The 21,364-nt window shown below is 32.3% G+C and overlaps 1 protein-coding gene across 3 annotated transcripts in view; it reads right to left on the bottom strand.

The window, feature by feature from the left end:
- Positions 1 to 20,694, bottom strand: part of LOC106466208 (mitogen-activated protein kinase-binding protein 1-like) — a 124,675-nt gene extending 103,981 nt beyond the window's left edge. For 2 of the 3 annotated variants that reach the window (XM_022394166.1, XM_022394167.1), the window contains exons 1-2: positions 20,566 to 20,694; positions 17,444 to 17,630 (exon numbers count right to left, since the gene is read on the bottom strand). The gene's annotated coding sequence lies outside the window, so the exon portion shown is untranslated. Of the gene's footprint in view, positions 1 to 9,395; positions 9,609 to 17,443; positions 17,631 to 20,565 lie in introns of those variants that run through there. The other variant, XM_013926456.2, reaches the window with a different exon arrangement.
- Between the last annotated feature and the right edge of the window lie 670 nt (positions 20,695 to 21,364).

The raw sequence follows: 21,364 nt of genomic DNA, 5'->3' as shown, positions 1-21,364 counted from the left end.
GATCTTTCGAACAGAATAGGAAAAGGCGGCATCATGGATCCTTGCTAAGGACACCTTGTAATCCTTTATGAAAGGAAAAGAATACTTGGTATAACCAATTAGTCTCGCAAATTGAATATTCTTGTTGTTTACAAAAGACTCGCAACAAGTAATACCACCTTCACTGATGCTCTTTTCCTTCCACTCAAGATTGAGCGTTTTTGAGAACCAACGTTAATATATGGTGATTTCAACATCGATGTTCTGTCCAATCGTGAGCACGCAGCCATTAAAATCATGGAACGTTTTTGGTATCGCTAATTAGTGACTGCGGCAACTACTGATCATGATTTATTGTTGGATCACGTTTACACTAATTGTCATAATTGGAGTATTCATGTGGATGTTGCTGATTGCTATTTGTTTGATCATGATTTTGTATCTCTGCCAGACAAGCATGAAGACGCTGGAGCATGCATATTAGGTATAAAACAACATTTGCATATGACGTTATACAATATAAACGCGTGAAGAATCGAATAGGAACGGCGAGGCAAGGGTATGGAATATCTCTAATTGCTCTCGTTATATCTATGGCAAGACTACTAAGAAAACTTGCCGCTGTCTCGAATCTTGAAATGTCGATCAAAAGGAAGCTAGCCAGTCGGCAGCACTCTACCACACACGGTAAGGGATTGACTGAGGTGAGGGTGAGAGATTTTGTGGTGTCGCACAGATTCAAACCCGGTTTACTAGCTCCCAAAAGCAAAGCTCTACCAGAGGGCCAACCCGAATCCCAACCTCACTATATAGTACCTCCGATTTTGATTAAATATCACTGGTCACTTTAACGTCTGGTAACTATTGGCAATTAACTACGATTTGTTGTTAAGCTCAAAGTGGCTAACCGTGCTGTGTCCACCACAGGTATCAAAACCTGATTTTTAGTATTACAAGCCTTCAGACTTACCGCTGCGCCACTGGGAATTGGGTCAATTATTTACGATTATTTCTATTTCGACGTGTTCTTCGGAATAAATCGAGTCTAAATTAGGTTTCAGCATACAACCGAAAGTTTGTTTTTTACACAATAAGGGTATGAAAAATCTGTTATATTCGTTGTTTTATTATTCTCCGTATACATCTACCCTTTTCTACGTCATGAATCGTGTATTAAAACTTGTAAGGTGAAAGTTTCATACCTGAATGTAACTTTATCCCTAAACTTTGGTGCCTTAATTCATATTGCAACGATATTAGGTTACTGTTCTTATCTGTCGTCACACCTGCAAGTAACTAAAATAATAAAGCTTACTATGCCCTTCTTTGTCGTTTCGAGTAATTTACATATCTAACTCCAAATATCATATTTTTTGTTTGTTTTTGTTTTAATGTGCAACCAGTTCTACATCAACAGTACTTAACTACACCTCAACTAATTTCTAGAATTCTGAAATAAACCACATGGACGATGTCAAAAGACCAATACGCAAGCTTTAAATAGAATGTAAAAAAAGATTTCTCCTCCCAGGCACACCTTTTGGTGGTGATAAGTGAACTGGCTGTGTTGTTAATTCAAAGCAATCAGAGAGATAAGTAATTTTTGGAATGTACAAACATTGTAACTTGATAAAAAACCAGTACATCCATTACGGTGAACGAAAGTTATCACGTGATCTAGACAGTAATCATTTGACCCTATTCACGACAATTGTTCCTTCAAATACAAACAAAAAAAAACTACACGTTTTTTGTGGGGTTTTTTGGCAATATTATGATATCAAAATTACTTAAGTTATCAAGAGTAATAAAAACATTTGTAAATTTGTAAGTCCATGAGAAACTACATGCATAATTGTATATACGAGTGATAACATTTACTGATTAACAGAGAAAAGCTGAAACCATGACAAATCGTGAATTGTGTTTTGTTTCCCCAGACTTTTTTTTTTTTTGTAGTCAGGCACAAAGCTACACAAAGGGCTGTTTGTGCTCTGCTCACCACGGGTATCGAAACCCGGTTTCTAGCGTTGTAAGTCCGTAAATATACCGCTATGCCACTCGGGAGCGTTTCCCAAGACATCCGAAACTTACTCAAGATTTATTATCACTTATGGAAATAAGTAACAGTCTTCAGTGACACTTTTTTTACATATATTATCTATTTTATTCGATACATTACACATCAGTATTTACATAAACACTAAGGTTTAAACGCCAAAAGCCAGCGAAATATTAAAAACCAACAGATCTAAACAGTGTTATAAAAGTACGTTAACTGCTCGTGTGTTTTTTCTTTTCTCTTTTTCAACATTCCTCTTGATTTCTCCATTATGGTCAAAATCAAAAGGATAATTGGGTCATAAACATACACAAAATAATGTGACAATTTCAATGTCTCGGTGGAAATACTGCAGATTTACTAGATTATCGCTTTAACTGAAATATAAATTTTCAAAACTTAAATAAAATATGTTAAATAGTCGAATTTTTAATAAAGTTCATTTTAAAAGTAAAGGTGTACCGCTGTTGAAATCATATATATGTATATATAGGAAATTCATCACATAAGATATTCGTTATATTCGTTATGTTTACGGTACAAATAGAATAACAGTTACAAGTGGTTCATCATTAAGTCGAATACTGACCGTCGACTTCATAGTTCGGCACGATAAAATAAATACTAGTAATAGAAAAGCTATCAACTTACATCCTCGGTTGTTTTACTCGTAATACACCACACACACACACACACACACATATACATACAAACATGCTTAGAAAACAAACATATAAATACGTATATATATGTATATAAAATTATATTTTATGTATCCGTTTCGAATACGTATACATAAAAGAATTACTCTCTAGTTTCCTCCCATATAAAAAACAAACTCGCACCGTGTCATAGGTCAATGTTACAATAAGTATGTTTTATCCAGAGACAATTACATGACAAAAAAGAATTACCCTGTGAGAGGTAAACGTGCTGTTCTCATTAAAGTGTTCAAAAGGCCAAAGCTGTCCGTGTTATGCCCGCTGCAGGTATCGAAACCTGATTTTTAGCGTAGGACCTCAGACTTACTGATTATGGAATGGCGTTCAAAAAGAAAACTTTAAACGAGAGCCTTTTTTTTTTGGACATCGCCTCTTCTTTTGCATGAAACATCGTTTAATTCTAATATTTTTTTCTATTTTTATGGATATTTTAAAAGCAGTATAAGTAATATCTCAAGTATTGCTTTAAGCATTAGACATGCTCTACCCTTTATGACAGAAGAAATTGTCTTAAGTAAAAAACAAAAAATAGTCACATATTGCAAAAGTACATACTGACCATACTTCAATTTTCACGACACCAATGAAAAGGCAAACTGAACATTTATAAAGAATCAAAATGACACAGTATTCCCATACTTTGTAAGTAAACGCATCCTTCCCAGTATAGTGTATTTAAAAACTAATTATCTTGCGTTTGTCTGTTCGGAACTTTTCTCGCAAATTTCTAAATCAAACGGTACAAATTTCATATCAAGGAGTCCGTATTGCATATTGGCTTTTCCATTCAGAATCATCTTTTCGCTTAGTCAAGCTTTTTTTAATGTAACGAGCATGCTACACGATGGCACATTGTCGTTGTCACCACGTGACGATTGACTTCGATTTCAACTTTAGTTTTTTTTTTTATTTGCAAAGTATTTCATACAAACAACACTTAACCTGCTTGTAATTTCCTAAAAAAATAACATTACACTAAATACAATTGCCATGGACTTTCTCGACTTATTTAGGTCTAAAATACGCATGTGCAGTTCATTGAAAACCATATGCTTAGCACTTTGTGAACACACATTCAGACGTTTCTGCATATCCAGCTAAGTTTGCCTTCATCACAACTTTACATTTACTTCACCATATTATAATAATGTAGCTTCGGTTCGTTTCATAGACCACCATAAACACCTTTTAGATATTTTTTTCTTTGCTACGGATTTTATTCTTCATTTTGCGAGTTTCTTAAAAAGGTGTCATACACTGAACGCTCATAACTGTTTCATACTCTGTACACTATTATGAATACCATTACTTTACCTTATTGTCTACTTTATGTGCAGTTTTACTAAGTGAAATTACATCTACGTGAGTTTGTTTGTCTGACTGCGTATTTTTTTTCCCCAAATAGACCAAGATTTATGATCTAACACATAATGCCTGCAAGAAAGCGTAGCTTAGATGCCATGCGTGAAAATGATAGAATCAGGAAAATTTAAGCGAAGGACATGAAAACTACAGCAAATTTTTTGCGGGTCGCGGCTAGTATTTATATATTAGTATTAATTCTACAAAACAACACTGAAATAAATTTTTACAAAGCTCTCTATAGCACCTCCCTTTAAAAGGAGTTTATGACAAAAGTTCATTAATTGGTCTCATTTAATCCATTTATCAATTTGGGGCTAACGATATTCATTTTTTAACTACAACATGTAACAGCCTAGATATTAATGTAACAATGTTTATCGATAAATGTTACTAACAGATGACAGAATAAGTATTATATACGTCAAAAGAAAATTACAAGGCGAGATGGTCTAATTTTGGTCAAAACTAGTAACCACTTTTGGGTATAAACTGCAACTTGACTTCAACTAAATAAGTATTATTTATATCCTCTTCTTTTTTATGATGCTTGTTTCTTTGTTTTAGAGCAAAGCCACATTGGGTTGTCTGCTGTGCCCACCATGATTAATCGAACCCCGTAAAAAAAAGTCGAGAAATAAATGATCTTAAATTATTAGTTACCTCTCACTAATCAGTTGTATGAATTTGCATAAAATATTAGAACAGCCAACATTCGTATGCGAGTACAATATGTCCCCCTCATTCACTATATTCAATAACATTCTTAGAATACAGTAGATTTTAAGAAAGAATGGTATTCACGACAAGAGAAGGGGTATATACTTCTGAGAGATAGACGCTTAACCCAGTATCAAATTGATACTTATTTGTGAGAAAGATGTAATACAGCATATTGAACTGTGACCATATATGACAAACAGAACAACCAGTTTCTGCGTAAGTAAATCTACTTACAATGACAGAAACCTCACAGGTAATTACGTAATAAGACCTATTCTTCGACATCTTATATAATTTTATACATTTTGTGCATCAAAACTTTATTAATAACAACTCTTTGTAATATTTACATGTCTAGGCAATGTCTCTACGTCCAGAGTCCCATATTACATTCATTGCGATTTTTTCTTTTAATCACTGTAAAATAAAAAAGGCAAAAATCCCAAATGTGTCTGCTTTAGTCTGGGGGAGAGAGGTGTCATAATGTATCTCCGTGTAAAGTCTTATCTAGTTTGGTCAAAATACAGAAGAATGGCAGGTAAAATACCCTAATTCTGTGAAATGTTTTGATCTTTGGGCCCTGTAAAAACGTAAGAAATGTATGAATCCCAAACGTGACTGTTTTAGTCTGTAGGGTTTGTCACAAAGTATCTTTGTGCAAAGTCTCATTTGCATTGATGGAAATACAAGGGAAGTGCAGGTTAAAATATTCTGTGTAATGTTTGACCACTTGCCTTCTAAAATCGAAATAGAGTACTAAAACAAAGGAAAAAAAACAAGGTTTGTGGACGTAGTTATCGAGGCACATGCATGGTCTCCATGTTTCAAAACAAGTGTACCAGAAATAAAAGATTGACGTACAATTTAAATTGTTGGAAAGGAGAAAGGAACACAGGAAATGGAATATGTCTTCTTCGCTGTAGGAAGAGATATATTTAAATATATGCAATACTTATGACCCATTACCATTATACAAAGTTAGAATGTCGAATATATACATAAATTCTGAACTTCACTTTTCCGCATCTTTGCACATTTTCTCGACTTTTTACATTCTCTACCTTTCCCACATCTCGTAGGATATTCTTTATGCTCGTACTGAAAAGTGTTGCTTACTGAAACTTCGAAAATATCACTTATCAAATTACATTTCCTGCTGAGATTAACTACTGTGAGTTTAAACTACTTGCAAGCACAAACTAACGATGTTAACTAATCCAGGGCCTGATACATATAGGACTTAACCTTAGTTATCTAAACCCACAGAGGAAAGTACGCAAGATTATAACAACAGTAACAATCAGAATCAGATTAATGATCTTTGAAGGCAAAATGTCTAGTTAGGGTTGGAAATGCACAAATCAAGGCTATAATTGACGCTCTAGTTAAAGGATATAAGTACGTGAAATAACATCTACATCCTACCAAACAATCTTATTTTAATTCAAAAGTTAAGGTTTAAACGCCTCTGATTTTGAATCTGAAATGGACAATTTAACAGGAATGTGAAAAACCATTTGCAGTTTGCATAGTTTTAAATCACAAATTTTAGGCCTATTAATTTCTAATTCTTCGCTAGTTTTCGGCGTTTAAACCGTAATATTCAAAACCTCATGGGTAATGGATATAGCAGATACAGTTTGGTTGAAACATTTTTATACATTCTTCTTTACTTTCATAGTAAGTTCTTAGAATTATTAATGTGACCTTCTATTGAGGCTTTCATACATGTGCCTGGCCTGAACTGCAGATGCAAGTACAGTTGATCACATCGTGTCTTGGTGATCTCTGCAGCACTATAAATGACTGCAGTCAGTCTAACAGTTATGGAGAAAGACAAAGATATTGCAGGTTCAAAAGAGACATGATAAGGGGTGCACGTCCAACAGGTACCACAGTGACCAAAACAGGGTAGGCTGCTCCAAGACAAAATGTCTGCAGCGAGAGCGAATTGTGGCTGCAAATAAGCAATGACAGAAAGAGGAGAAAGGCAATTAGACAGGATGGTAAAGTCCAACCGTCGTCAAACAATATACCAACTGACAGACATTTAGTACAGAGCAATCCACTCCTATCTCCAGCCAGGCTTTACGAGAAACGCTGTAACAAATGGACTATTGCAGTAGGAGGCCATTACATAAGTCATTGAACTCGGTTACCAACAAGAGACGCTTTGAGTAGCGTAAAGAGCATAGACAATGGAATAATAAAAATTGGTGAAAGGTGATGAACTCAATTAATGACACTTTACCTTTTTTGTTGCAAAAGAGGAAGACGGCAGATTTGAAAAAAGCCATAAGAATAACTCACCCTTTTTGTGTGGTACCTATTGTTCAGACCTTTGATGGTGGAGGCATATTTTCCTGTCATACCTTAGGCCCTTTAGAAGGTCGAATGAATGAATGTCACAACTTACCTCAGCATAATTTACGATTAAGTGTATCCAGCGAAGCTTCATATGTACCCCTATGGGGACAACTATGATACTTTTAAGACGACAAAACTTCCATCCACTATGCCCAAAATGTGCGTACGTGGTTTGAAGAACATGATATAGACTTCAGGCATCTCCCATCGATATCAAAATCCTCGGTTCTCAACCCAATTGAGCAGCTATAGAATGAGCTTGAAAGATACATTCGCCATCACTAACATCTACTTACATAGCTTCATGAATTAGGTACAATATTAATGACTTAATGGGAGGAAAACCCCACAAGACACCCACCAGCATTTTGTGGGTTATATGCACGTTGTCTCATGCCTGTTATTCATGGAAAAGATGGTCCAATCCGTTTTTAAGTACAGTTCCAACTAAAGAAGCCAGACTATATATAATAAATAAGATAATCAACAGAAGATAAAAATAACAGAAAGCGATTGGCCAAGATTATGTTACAAATACACTAATGATTGATATAACTAAGCATTATAGTTTGTGTGCGCGTGAATATTCCTCGAAACAAAGGGGGGGGGGGCTAGGAACCACAACTATTCCAGATTCTTGACCACTCTGCACTGTGTCTAGGAAGTGTTATGTTGTGTATATTTGACTGGTATACTTAAACTTTTAGTAAACACTTTATTTTATGCGTGTGTGTATTTTCATAGTGGTGGGATTTCTTAGAAGACCGAAAATGCTGGGACACACCCTCATCCGTGGCAAAATTGCACTGCCGAATGACTAGGAATTCATCGTGAACGAAATATATGCGAAAAGTATGGTGTCATAGCTCACATCTATTCAACACTCAACTGTATTAGTTTATGCAAATCGCTCTTATGGTGCTATTAATTTACCGTAAGTAGTGATATCATGTAGCCAGAGTTACATTTATAGATTATTAACTAGTACTTGTAACAATTATAAAAAATTACTATCAATGTATCCACTGCTCTGAGTTTACTACCTTAACTTGCAACTATATCCATATTCTTGTGCAATAAAACCAAATTATTAGAAGTTATTAATTATTGTTCCGAAGTATATTAAGTCTTTAAATTATTACATTAAGTTTGTTTATTGTCAAGCATATAACTTCACAATGAGGATATCTGTGCTGTTATAATCGCGAGCATCGAAACCAGATTTTTAGCCTTATAAGCTCTCAGATTTACCAGTGAGCCATGTGATGGAGGTGGGGAAGGCAAAATAAGTTAAGGAATACCAATATTTATTCATACAACTATAGAGTTGTCTCATTCTAATCGGTAGATGACGTTCAAACTAGATTTTGAAGTGTAGCGTTTCATAGTTTAACAGCTGGAAGAGCTGTAAACTACGAACATCTGACATGCTTTAGGTTCTAACATTTGACAAGTGGTGGTAGGATCATTACAATATAGCTAGAACTATATATTGTACTTTAAACCAATATTCTGCTCGATCTAACCGTAGATCTCAAGGCTAAAATTGAACTTGGTTTTGTCAATGCGCCAAGTTTCGCTCTTAATATCGAGTGTCTTTTTATTATTCAATATTTCTTTTCTTTGTATTTTACGATTACTTATTTGATGGTAATAAACATAATTACTGAATGCTCTTTGCAGTTATGATATTATTAAGATGTGATATCGTATCATGTGAAGGTTTTATTATACCTTAAACAATCACACATTTACGAAAATAACAGGTTTAAGTAAAGACACACCAACGTATACTTAGAAGATAATAAAATCATTATAGTGAATAAACAACATTGCTGGTGGTAACAAATGCGTGTGTGGCAAGTCGAAATCCAAGCACGTGAGCCAGAAACTCGCCAATAGATATAAATGCGCATGCACGGCATCGCTATACGCTTGGAAACCGAAAACCTTTCATCGTGACAACTGAGCTTTTAAATACATAAGCACGTCTTTGTTTCCTTAGCGTTCAACACACGTTTACATGTGTTGTTATTCCATATGCTTATTATGTTGGGCACTCCTGTAACACAATATTCAACGTTAACTATTAATGGTAACGGTTTCGTAGCAGTGTAAACAAACAATATATATATCTTCCAATATTAATCGACAAATACTTCTACGCCTATGTTACTTACCTTATAGGTGCTCTTTAAAAATCTTTTAAAGACCGACACAACATATTATTCAGGCTTCAACTAACCGTCAACTGCTCGAGTACAAGAACGATGCCCGCCAGTAAACCTGCATTACATCAGAGCAATGTCACTTACTAAGAACGCTGAGTAGAACACACACACAGAGTGAGTAACAAATACCTTCTGCGACATTGTTTAGAAAACAGACCTCGTCTGACTAAGCAAGGGTCTTGCTTTGTGCGACAAGATTCCCTACTGAATTATGTCTATTCATAGAGCAGAAATGATGATACGTAGGTGTAACAGTTACACGTGAGTAAAGACAGGTTAAGAGCTTATCCCCTGGTGGCACTTAGAATAAATACCACATTGTTCAGAATTTGTATAGATAATAATTTCACCTGATAGTAAATCCTGATTTTTCAGACCACCATTAAAAATCGAAAAACATAACGAAGTCATGTCAATAATTTTTGAGCTTGTCAAGTTATTTTCGTGGGTAATCAACCAATCGAGGCAACTTGAAATAAAACCAGTTTACCCATTCTCATTGAAACAAAATAGTAAACCTTCACTCTATCGGACTGAACCTCCAGGGTTTGTTCACCGTTTTCTTACCAAAAAGTTTTGGAATAAATAAAAATAATACGTCCTAGTCTATACAAACACCTGGTTTGTGACGCCACTTATCTTAATATACTGAATGCGTATGACAAAAAAGCCCCCCCCCTTTTTTTTCTTCTGTGCAACATAGTTTAAGCTGCTTGACGTAGGGCTTCAAATAATAATAATAGTTTTTGTCATAGACGTGTGTTTTACCAATTTTGAACACTGTTTACAAAAATATATCAAAACGCGCAATTTGACAACTTAACTTTGAGATTTTGTCCACACTTGTCCGACCAAGATAATATTCCATTAATATTAAAGTACATTTCATATAATAAACCTAATCAACTGGACAAACATTTATCTGACATATAAATACAGGATGGGAGGTGTATCATATTTGAAGATTAGGTCACAAGAAACACAACTTTTGATAACAAGCGCCACTTTTGTTTCTTACTTCTTTTGCCAATACTACCGTTCATCAGGATAAAGAAAGTATTTGTACAGCACGTAATATCTGATCACGACACCCACTAGCAATCCATCTGATAAACGGTGACTGAACTTTGCACGGCACATAAAGATAAGTACAGCTTGAAGTTTTATTTCTTTCGTTAAATGAATCGATTACTGCAACATACAAATGTACATATAATAAATAAACTTGGTATTCCGAAAATTGTTTAATTTCGAAGTCTAAGTTCAAGGGAGGTTCAGTTCAATCTACACTTTGATCAACGTGTGTTATTGGGTTATATAACACACCTGATAGTAACAGGTCAGTGTAATATTAATAACACAAGTTGATGAAAGTGTAGATTGATGTGAACTTCCCTTGAATTTAGACTTCGAAATTAAACAACTTTCGGAATACTAAGTTTTATTTATCATATCTGCTATTATACGGCTATATAATGTGAAGAACTGAATAGTGGTCAATGACACTTTTTCTTCACTTCACCCATCCAGTGTATACGTTTTTATCATAGTGACAACAAATCACGTTCACACTAACATGTTTGATACAAATCACACCATATTTATCGGGCTATCAAAAGTGCATACGAGTACAAAATAAACCAAACTGTCTCGACTATTTTCCTCATTGGCTGTAACTTAATATTTATCAACAAGATGTGACGATTTCCCTTTTTATCTTGTTTCAAACTTCCAATTTTATAAACTTTTTATTAGAAGATTTGAACATATTAGACTGTGACACGACACTAACATTTCACAAAAATTAGGTCACGTGAATACAATCAAGCCTGCTACTCTCACATTCAACTCGTGATGATAAACTGCAAGCTATATGTGACACATATTTGATAAATACTAAACCAGTATCTAAGGCATCTAATAATCATCCTAAACAGATACAGCACATATTACTAAAATGTTAAGACCTTATTCTGAGTGGTACGTTAATTATAAGATAAGGATCTTCTGGAAAGGCAGTTGGGTAGGGCTTCCAGAATGATATTTTGATTAATTTAAAACCCTTTAAAGTATGAGAAGGCTCTAGTAGCATTAACAGCTGTTTACATTTAGGCCTAGTAAAATACGATTCAGGTTTTCAAGCTCATTTAGGGTTTGTATAAGACGAATATCAGAAGCCTCTTGTTATCTTCTGATAAAAGTAGTAATAGTGACTTGAATGTAAGAGGTGATCATTATAATACACAGCTCGGACTTGTTCTTAGAATTTTTAAAGATTTAATTTTTATTTTTTCGTCTAAGATTGGAAGTAATTATGTTATGGACATAAGTCTTTTGTCACTTTGCTTGCTCTTATGATTAAGGTAACACTGACCCTTTAAACTGGGCAAATTTACATGTTGAGGAAACACTGTTAAACACTTCTTATAACCTTCAAGTTGAGTACAAAACAAAAGTATGATGTCACAATCTCTGAAAGTACACTTTCAGTCATACATGTCATTGCATAATTAATGGTGTGGAGATAAAAAAAATACATAACAAACTGTTTTAACACCATAACTTTATTTAGAAATGATAAAAACGTGTGAAAATTGATACACACGCTCTTTGTGAACATCCTCATAGTTTGAATTAAAAACTTTGCAAATTTTCTCAAACATTAATGAGCTATGGGCAATTAATTTTAATTAATGCTTTCAATAGTGGTAATTAGATTCCTAACAAGACAACTGGTAAAGATTTTTGAATTAAAAAAATTCAAGCTATGGAACAGTGTAATATCAACAAGTGTGCTAAATTTCATGCTGATATTAGCTTTAATGGTGAAGTGTAAACAGAAGGAAAACAAACTAGACTTTTATTTTGAATGACTTACTACAGGTTAACTAGAAAAGATTTTTAGGACAAAAATGAGTTATTTATATAGAAAAGAGGTTAAACCTTCAAAATTAGACTAAATTTGAATAATGTGATTTTTGAAATATTGGGTCAGTTGGTTGATTGTAATTAAGCACAAAGCTACACAATGGGTTATCTGTACTCTGTCTACCACCAGTATCGAAACCTGGTTTCTGGCATTGTAAGTCCACAGATATACCACAGTGCCACTGAGGGGCTTAAGGATCAGTGCTACCTTAAGTATAAAGTTAATTTGAAAGTTTACTTTTTAGCAAAAAAATTATTTTAATAATATTTTATGAATATGGAATATTTTGATGTTAACATATATCCAAATAACATAGCTATTAACTGTGAGATTGTCAGAGAAAAATATATGCTTTTAGGTTGCAAATTTCATGATTTTTCCATTATTCAAATGTTTGTACTTGTAGATGTTTGTGAACATATATACTTTTAGATTCACCTCCTGGTAGCTCAGCAGTAAACTTTATGGCTTATAATGCTAAACTTCAGGGTTTGCTACATATGGTGGGTACAGTGCAGATAGTCCATTCTCTTACTGTGCATTTAAACAAACATAAAAACTTTTAGTTTATGTTCATGGATTTAGATAAACAGGTTGTTTTAGCAGTTTTGTTATCATCTCCAAGAACAATGCTCAAAACAGAAATCTAAAATACTTTAGTTTCACTAAAATAAAAAAATGAAGACCTAAATGTACATTGAAATCCATCAGACTTAACATAACATTTAGTCCATTTAACTGATACAAAAAATAATAATAAATACTCATCACATTTAATTAATATAAATATCCATAATTCTGTAAAGAACTGTTCACATGGAACTATTTCCAAAATTAAAAATGACAATAGTTTCAATACCAATACATGATTTCTATATTTGCCACAAAACCAGTTTAGCAGAACATGTTATCAGTGTTAGATAATTCCTTGACATGTTCTAGTTAACAAATACAGTGTATATATTTCTACTTGACATAAATTGAAACCTGTCCATTTTATTCACTTTTTTTCTGCACCCAATGCTAAACTGGTAAGCACATTTTCAAGTTGTTTAGCAACTAGTAACACCTCTTTAAATGATTCCAAACAACATATGTTTAAAAGGATATTTTAAGTATGTTAAAAGTAAATAAAATACTATAATAGACAAGGCTCTTAAAAAATGCTGATAGTAAAGTTATTGTTGAAGACTATGAGATGGCTAAGCTTTTAAATATTCTGTTCTGTTCTTGAAACAAAAGATATTAGTAATATTTCTGACCCTGAGTATTTTATTTGAAATAATGGAAATATGAGCCTTCCTCTGTTATCTTTGGCAGGTCAATAGAGAGTGGGCAGGTGCCTGAGAATTGGGAGGATTATTTATGTTACTCCTATTTTTAAAGGGGATGATAACAGTTGCCCTGTAAAAAAAAAGGCCAGTTAGTCTTACTTGTGTAGTGGGAAAAGTTCTAAACACTGATAAAAGAAACTAAAAATCATTTAGTGAAATATGATATTGTAAATAAACGTCAGTATGGATTCACCAAAAGGAAATCTTGCCTTATTAAATTGTTTTTTGTTTTTTTTTACTTTAGGAGATTACTTGTTATCTGGATAACAGAAAGGCTGTGGACTTGGTGAAATGAGATTTTCAAAAAACTTTTAATGAGGTACTATACAAAAGATTACCTAAGAAAATCATAACTTAAAGTTGTTATGAACTAAATCAAGTCAAATTGGACCCTTGTAACTAACAAGAGTACCTCAGTGGTCAGTACTTGAACCTTTGCTCTTTCTTATTTACATTAATGATACTAACAGTGCTATAACATTTTGTTGATGCAATGATACACCATTATATTTTGCCCCATGGTACTGTAAATCCCATGATACACATCTCAAAACTTGGGTTTTATGCTTGTTTGAAAGTAGTACAATCAATATGGTATTTAAAGTATTTGTCAACCAAGATGGTCAGTATATTTGATCCCTGGTCATGATCATTGTTAGAAATTAGCACAACTGATATGATACTCAATGTAGCAATATACCACTATGACCAATATACTCGACTCATGGCCATGATCCCTTGTTAGATATCAGCACAATCAGTATGTTGCCCGATGTACCCATCAACCAACATGGCTTGCATACTCGATCCTTGGCAATGATTGCTGATTACAAACTAGTACACTTGTTATGATACTCAATGTACTTGAAATTTTAGCATTAACTTTGTCAAATGTAATCAACCAATTCTGCTTGCATGTCGCTGCCATATTTGGATCAACTGATATTGTATCATGACCCTGTTGTAATATGCATCCTATTGCAGGATAACATATTGTTACAACTCTAATACTAATAGGGTCACAATTAGTAAAGTATGCTGATGCCATTGAATTTTTGGTTATTTCTAACTGTATTGAGAATGACTTGAATCAATTGTTAAGTTGGACAAATATATGACCTTTAATTATAATAAGTGAAGGTAATGTATTTGTGTTATCATAATTTGGATCAAATGTTCAAAGTAGATGGGAACCAACTCTATTGCTTGTTTGAAGAAAAGGATCTTGGCACAGCGGTGAAAATGTTGCTCAAGCCATTGAAACAGTGCTATTAATAGATTCAATTGAATTTGTGAGTGTATTTATTGACATACTGATTGCAAGTTGAAAGAGGTAATTGTCCCTCTATATAAATCACTAGTTAGGCCTCACTCAGAATATTATGTACAATTTTGGTCTTCTTATCTTAAAAAAAAAAAGATATCAACTTACTGGAAACCGTTCAGGAGGACTACTCGGACTGTTCAGTATCAATTAAAATCTCTTATTTTCTTGAGTAAACAAAGGTAAGAGGTGATCTTATTAAATTTTAAAAGATCATCATCAAGGCCTATGATTTCTTTATGCTATATTTTGAATTTTAACATTTGGAAAAGACAGGCTAAACCCCAGTTAAGACAGTTTTATTACTCTTAAAAAGATGATTTACTTAGAGAATGAGTTACTGTTGGTAGAAGTGATGACCAGCTCTTTACAGGAGTTTAAGAGGGAAATCTATGATTTTCTGAAAAGTAAAGAGTTGGTATAAATTTGTATTCTTCCTAAGGATACACGTGAAGGGATAGTATTAAAGGACCTAATGGTCCTTTCCATAAGTTGTGTTATGGTAAAACAAACAACAACTTTTAATACATAAATATTCACTTCACTGATTTACAGACTGTGCATATAAAATAAATAGATTGTATGACTATACATTTTTGTCTTTACAAACTTGATATTATTCTATGTATCTAAAGATTAACATCGTTTTTACCACATCATATGTGGAGATGTAATGGACAGTGTTTCAATAGGATACAGACTGTCCTCTGGCTGAACAGCTGATACATTTAAACAAACAGCTTCACTAATTTCACAGGACACTGAAAATTATGGGACATATAAGTAAATAAGAAACTTTGGAAAAAGGCTAACATATTAGAGACTTAATAGCAATGCTGTAACAATAACAAAAGATTATATAATAATTCCAGATAAATACTCATAGTAAACCTTGTCTAGTGCCAATAATGTTTCCCTTCTGAGACCAAATAATTAGCAAACAGACTTATTTTGTTTGTAGACTTTTAATGCCTTGTTAAATCTTTAGCTTCAGATGCCAAACAAGGATATCCGTGCGAGAAAACTTAATACAAAGATGAACGTTGCAGTGTTCCTTCAATACATGGTAAGTTTATCACGACACACTGATGCAAAACAAAAATACTTGGGCCTTCTAAGTAGTTCTTATAACACATCTGATGAATTTGTATTAATAAGAAAACAGTAGCTGATGTTAAAAACTTAAAATGAATATTAAGTACCTCTAGAAATCAATTATTTAGTAAAAGACTGAATAAATTTACTTACATTGATAAAGGTTAAGATTGATAAGAAACTGTTCTATTTATTTACCATACTAAAATTATTATAATTCATTTTATAAGATTTGTTTATTTGACATAAGAAAGCAGGATCATGTGCTTTGGAAAATAATCTATGTAATACAAACATTTTAAACTTGTGTTATTATTATTCTATATTAATAGTTATTAATTAATTGACTTTCTGCATGTTAATTTGTTATTTATATAACTTCCCACTTCATATTATCTATAGTAGGTTTTATGTTATACGTTTCCTGGTAAATATGAAAATTTCTGCTATTCAGCTGACAAAAAGTTACTAATATCTGACTAAATGACCAAATAGGTTGGATACCAAAAATACAAACTAACTTCAATTTTGACCAAGTTTTCTAATCAGTCAAAGCTCATTTGGTTTTATGTTTTCAATAGTGAATTTTTATATTTAAAATCAAATTCTTAAGTTTCTCCAGCTATATTGTTATTAATTACCAGCTGCAAATAACATAACATAATGTTTAGGAACAACAAGGGACCTATTAATCCAACTAGGCTATCCCATTCTCTAAACTAAAACTATTAAATAAAATACAAAACCCTCAAAATCAGCCCTTATCATTCATATAGTTATAATATCTGTTAGAACCCTAATAACGAGTATAAACTTCCAACATTTACTTAAGCGACAAGTTTGTACAACATATTGCTTATCAGTTCATACACTTCCTACGAAAAATAATTTCTGAGTCTATTTTGAAAGAATTTTACTTTTGTTGGTTATTGCCTATATAATTCTAATTTAAACTGAAGTTATGTCAGTAGATACTAAAAATTACAAAATGAGAGCCACTTTGCCCAAATTTGATCCTCTATTTTCCAATAATCATATATATTTTATGCAAAATCATAACATAAATTTTATTGGGGGATTTATTATTCAATGTTCTGAGAAGGTAAAACCATTTATACAAGATCACAGAAACAGAATTTCTTAAGAAAAAAGTTACTACTAAGATGCAGTGGAATTTAAGTTTGTTTGACTCAAAACTGCACAGAAAAGTTGTTTTACTGCCTTGATTGTGTACACAATAATAGTTTATATATTTCTGAAGGAAAGTTATTTACAGTAACAATAAGAATTTACAATTAGTAAATAAACAGCTTACCAGAATGCAAGTAGGAGGTTAGATCAGAGAGAAAAATGTGCTTGGTTTTGGATTTGTATCATAAAGCAACTTCTGAAAGCTCAATTATACAATCTAACTGTTGAATACATGTTGGTTATAACACAATGTTTGTAGCTTGGTTTAAAAATCAGGCCTTGTGATAATGGTTACTCAAACATCCTTGGCCCTGGAGGTTAGAAGAAAAAATATGGATTAGTATAATTTATTATCTAGCTTTTTTTTACAGCATCAAGAAACTGAATTATTAATTTCAAGTGAAATATTAGTTGTCATGTAGCAAAATTAGTTGGGTCAGATTACATATAACAGTAAACTATTTAAGCAGATAAACCTAAGGATGCAATACTAACATTGTCAACAACAATAAAAAATTTTGTTTCATTAACAAACCACTTTTATAGATAAAAATATTTAAAAATCAACCTTATGGGAAATATCTATTCAAACTGGTTTTAAATTTCATTTGAATGGGTGTATAATTTTGAAGAGCCCTAAATTTAACCAACAGATCACAATAAGCAAATCCTGTTATACAGGTGATTAATAATTAATTTTTGGAACACGTGTATTTATTCAGTAATATATTTAGGAAAAAAAAAAAACACCAAAAAAAAGATTTTTCTACACTGTAATTAGCACATACCTACAGAAATATTTAATACATAAAACCTTATTTTTACTATTTAAGAATTATTTTCCTTTCCAGGTGATAGCAGAATTGATTTTTAATAAAACACAACTAGCACCTTTTACTTTAGTCACTAGAAAAAGCTAAGACCTAGAAAGCTAATGCATGTACACAAAAGTTTCCAGGTTCATTATTTTTAACATAATATATGGACAACAAGGGATCACTTGGTCCTTGAAGGCTGTCCCATTCACACATACACACCTTTGAGAAGAAATAAAAACTTCAACCCAACCTTTACTTTTCAGGAAATTACTAATTTCCATTTTAAACTCTACTAAAGTGTTGGCCTTAACTATCATCTAAATCAATCATTTCATTCCATAGCCAATAACCCTGTTAGAAAAATTAAATGGCCTTAACTCGAAACTAGCCTTTCTTTTCCAAATCTTAAATTTGTTTCCTCTCATCCTTTCGTCTTCAAAAATATAGCACAAAGAAATTAAACACTTTTATTCTCCCATATAATCTTTTAAACTTCAGTAAGATCAACTCTGAAACTTCTTTTCTCAAGAGAAAATAAGTTGTAAATCCTAACCTATTACCATAAAATAACTCTTTCCAACTCTAAAGTCATCCTAGTAGCCTTCCCAAGTCACATTCTAAAAAGTAGTAATACAAACATTGTTTATTAACAACTGATGGGAAATTGTAAAGGTTTCACAATATCAATACTTGTCACCTTTCTGAAGCATAGTCATCTCCAGCATTCATGACTGCAAATCCATTTTTTGGGGGATAAGTCACTTTGAGCCAATTCTAAAACTGTTCTTAAGAATTTTCAAAAGTTTTGATGACAAAATACCTAAAATTTTATATTGCTTTTCAACAAAAAAATTCGACAAGTTTCTACAAATTAGTATTTTGTAATGTGGATATTAGTAAAAAAAAAAAGTGCAATATTGTGTTAGGAAGAACACTATGCACAACTTCATTATAAGGTGAGTTCTGATGATTTACTATTATATTACAGGTTGTCCAAAAAGTTTGGAACCATAAGTTATTTGCAGCATTTCTTAATTTCAGATATGTGGCTGATTATGGCACTGTCAAAGCATGAGATTGTTGAATTAATCCAAACTTGTTTCGATTTACAAGGACAGCACATGGAACACATTTTGTAAAATTCATTTAAGCCTCTGGTTCTAGACTTTTCAGACACCCTGTATTGTAAAGAATTACTTTTTGGTACCATTTTCTGTACCAATAGTATTTTAAGAGCATTCTGAATTCAAATTACTCTCTGCCCAAAATATGCACACACCCTCCTCAGTTGTTGTATTGTTTTGCAATTGGAGGTGGATATCAAGTTTTCTCACAACTCTTCTCAATACAGGTTTGGAAACACAAAAAAATATTAAACTTGGAAGCTACCTCACATACAACTAACATTTTTAATTCAAGCCTAGGTAGCATCAACTATATGATATATTAAAATTAGTTTAACAGTTAGACCACAAAGTACACATACCTACTTCAAGATCTAATAAATCTCAAATCCCTAAAATTAAAAACTTCATTTATGTAAATGAAAATCGATTTACAAATAACAAAAAAAAACATGCATCAACTTGTTTTGGTAACTGCTGTTGCCATCTTAATTAGATTACTATAATGTATTATGTTTATAAATATCAGTATATCATGGAAGGGAGATATATAGGTATGATACATATTAAAATATCTAATGTTATTATGATGCTTACAATATTATACCAATGCAAGAAGAAGTGTCACACATTCCTACACAATATGAATGAATTTGTTCACTGGTAATTTTAGTCATTCCATTAAATCATGACATAAAAATCTAATTGTTACATTAGAAAATTATATATCTGAAGTAAAAGAAAAGAAAAAAAGAGCAGAGCCCTAAAATTAAATAATTCTATAAATTTAGGTTTACCACGTAAAATTCAGTTTAACATATAAAATAAAACTTAAATAAAAATACCTGCAGTTTAAACTCTTAAGAAGTTTGTCCTCATAGTAATAGTGGCAATATTGAATGTTGTTACAAGTTTTAATAATATTCTCAATTAAATATAAAAAATAACACTAAAAAGTAAATGGAATCCAACAGTCCAAGTTGTAATATTTAATAATAGTATTATTCATACTCTAGAAATAGCGAACTTAAAATAAATCACAATAACATAGAAAAACTATACACTGTAATATACAAACACCGGTATATAATCACGAAAGAACAAAAGGCTATATAGATATAACACAAGCTTATGTTAACCCACAAAAGGCTATATAATATAGAGTTATACCTGTTGTTTTATACTATAGTATAACTTATAAATGTATATATATTCCGCTATTTACTCGGATTCTCTACTCAATACTGTATTATAAAATATTTTGAAAAATATATAAAAAAAGAGCAAGAAATATTATACTTTACCTCCTTAACATTTTCATTACAATACAAATAATTTGTTTCAAACTAATGTTATATTACAGTAATATACATAGAAAATTATAAATTAATTGTTATTGAAAATTTCAGTTGGCACGTACGTAAGCCTAAACGTTTAAATGGTCAAACCTCCATCAAAAGCAGCGACATCTACCTAAGGTAATAGTTAAACACAAGAAAATATTGTGAAAACTCACCGTTAGTATAAAGCGTGTACATTCCAAAACAGCTTTAATATATTGTTGTAAGCTACATTTTTAATTTTATAACTTCTTTGTTAGCTAGAGGGCATAGAATACCTAGTAAATTCTAAGTTGACGTCAAGTTTTTTTTTGTACGACACACATTCGAAGTTAGACTAAAATACAGGATAGTTGTTTAAAGAATACATTGAGTTGAAAGATAGTCAAGGATATAGGATATAGTTAAGAAAGTGTGGAGTTATTTGAAGACAGAGAGTTGAATCAGCCACTGTGTTTTCGGGAATTATTTGGATCTGTGTTTGCTACTGTGCTTATCTGGTAATTTTGTACAAGTAAGTTGATTTGTTTCGAGTTAGTAAACGTAGGTATACAACAATTTACGGCAATATACAAGTGTTCAAATTTGTAGAAACGATGAAGGAGGTAATTAAGTAATTTGTTATAATTACTGGACTGGTCGTTGAATATTTTTCAGCAGATAATTTAAAAGAACCTGTCAACGAAGCAGCAACGTCACGACAATGAATGTGTGCGTTTGTGTGTGTGTGTGTATATATATATATATATATATATATACAGTC

The sequence above is a fragment of the Limulus polyphemus genome, unplaced genomic scaffold, assembly GCF_000517525.1.
Source record: "Limulus polyphemus unplaced genomic scaffold, Limulus_polyphemus-2.1.2 Scaffold2187, whole genome shotgun sequence".
Taxonomy (NCBI): Eukaryota; Metazoa; Arthropoda; class Merostomata; order Xiphosura; family Limulidae; genus Limulus; species Limulus polyphemus.
Note: the sequence above shows the minus strand (reverse complement) of the source record. Positions and strands in the feature narration are given on the sequence as shown.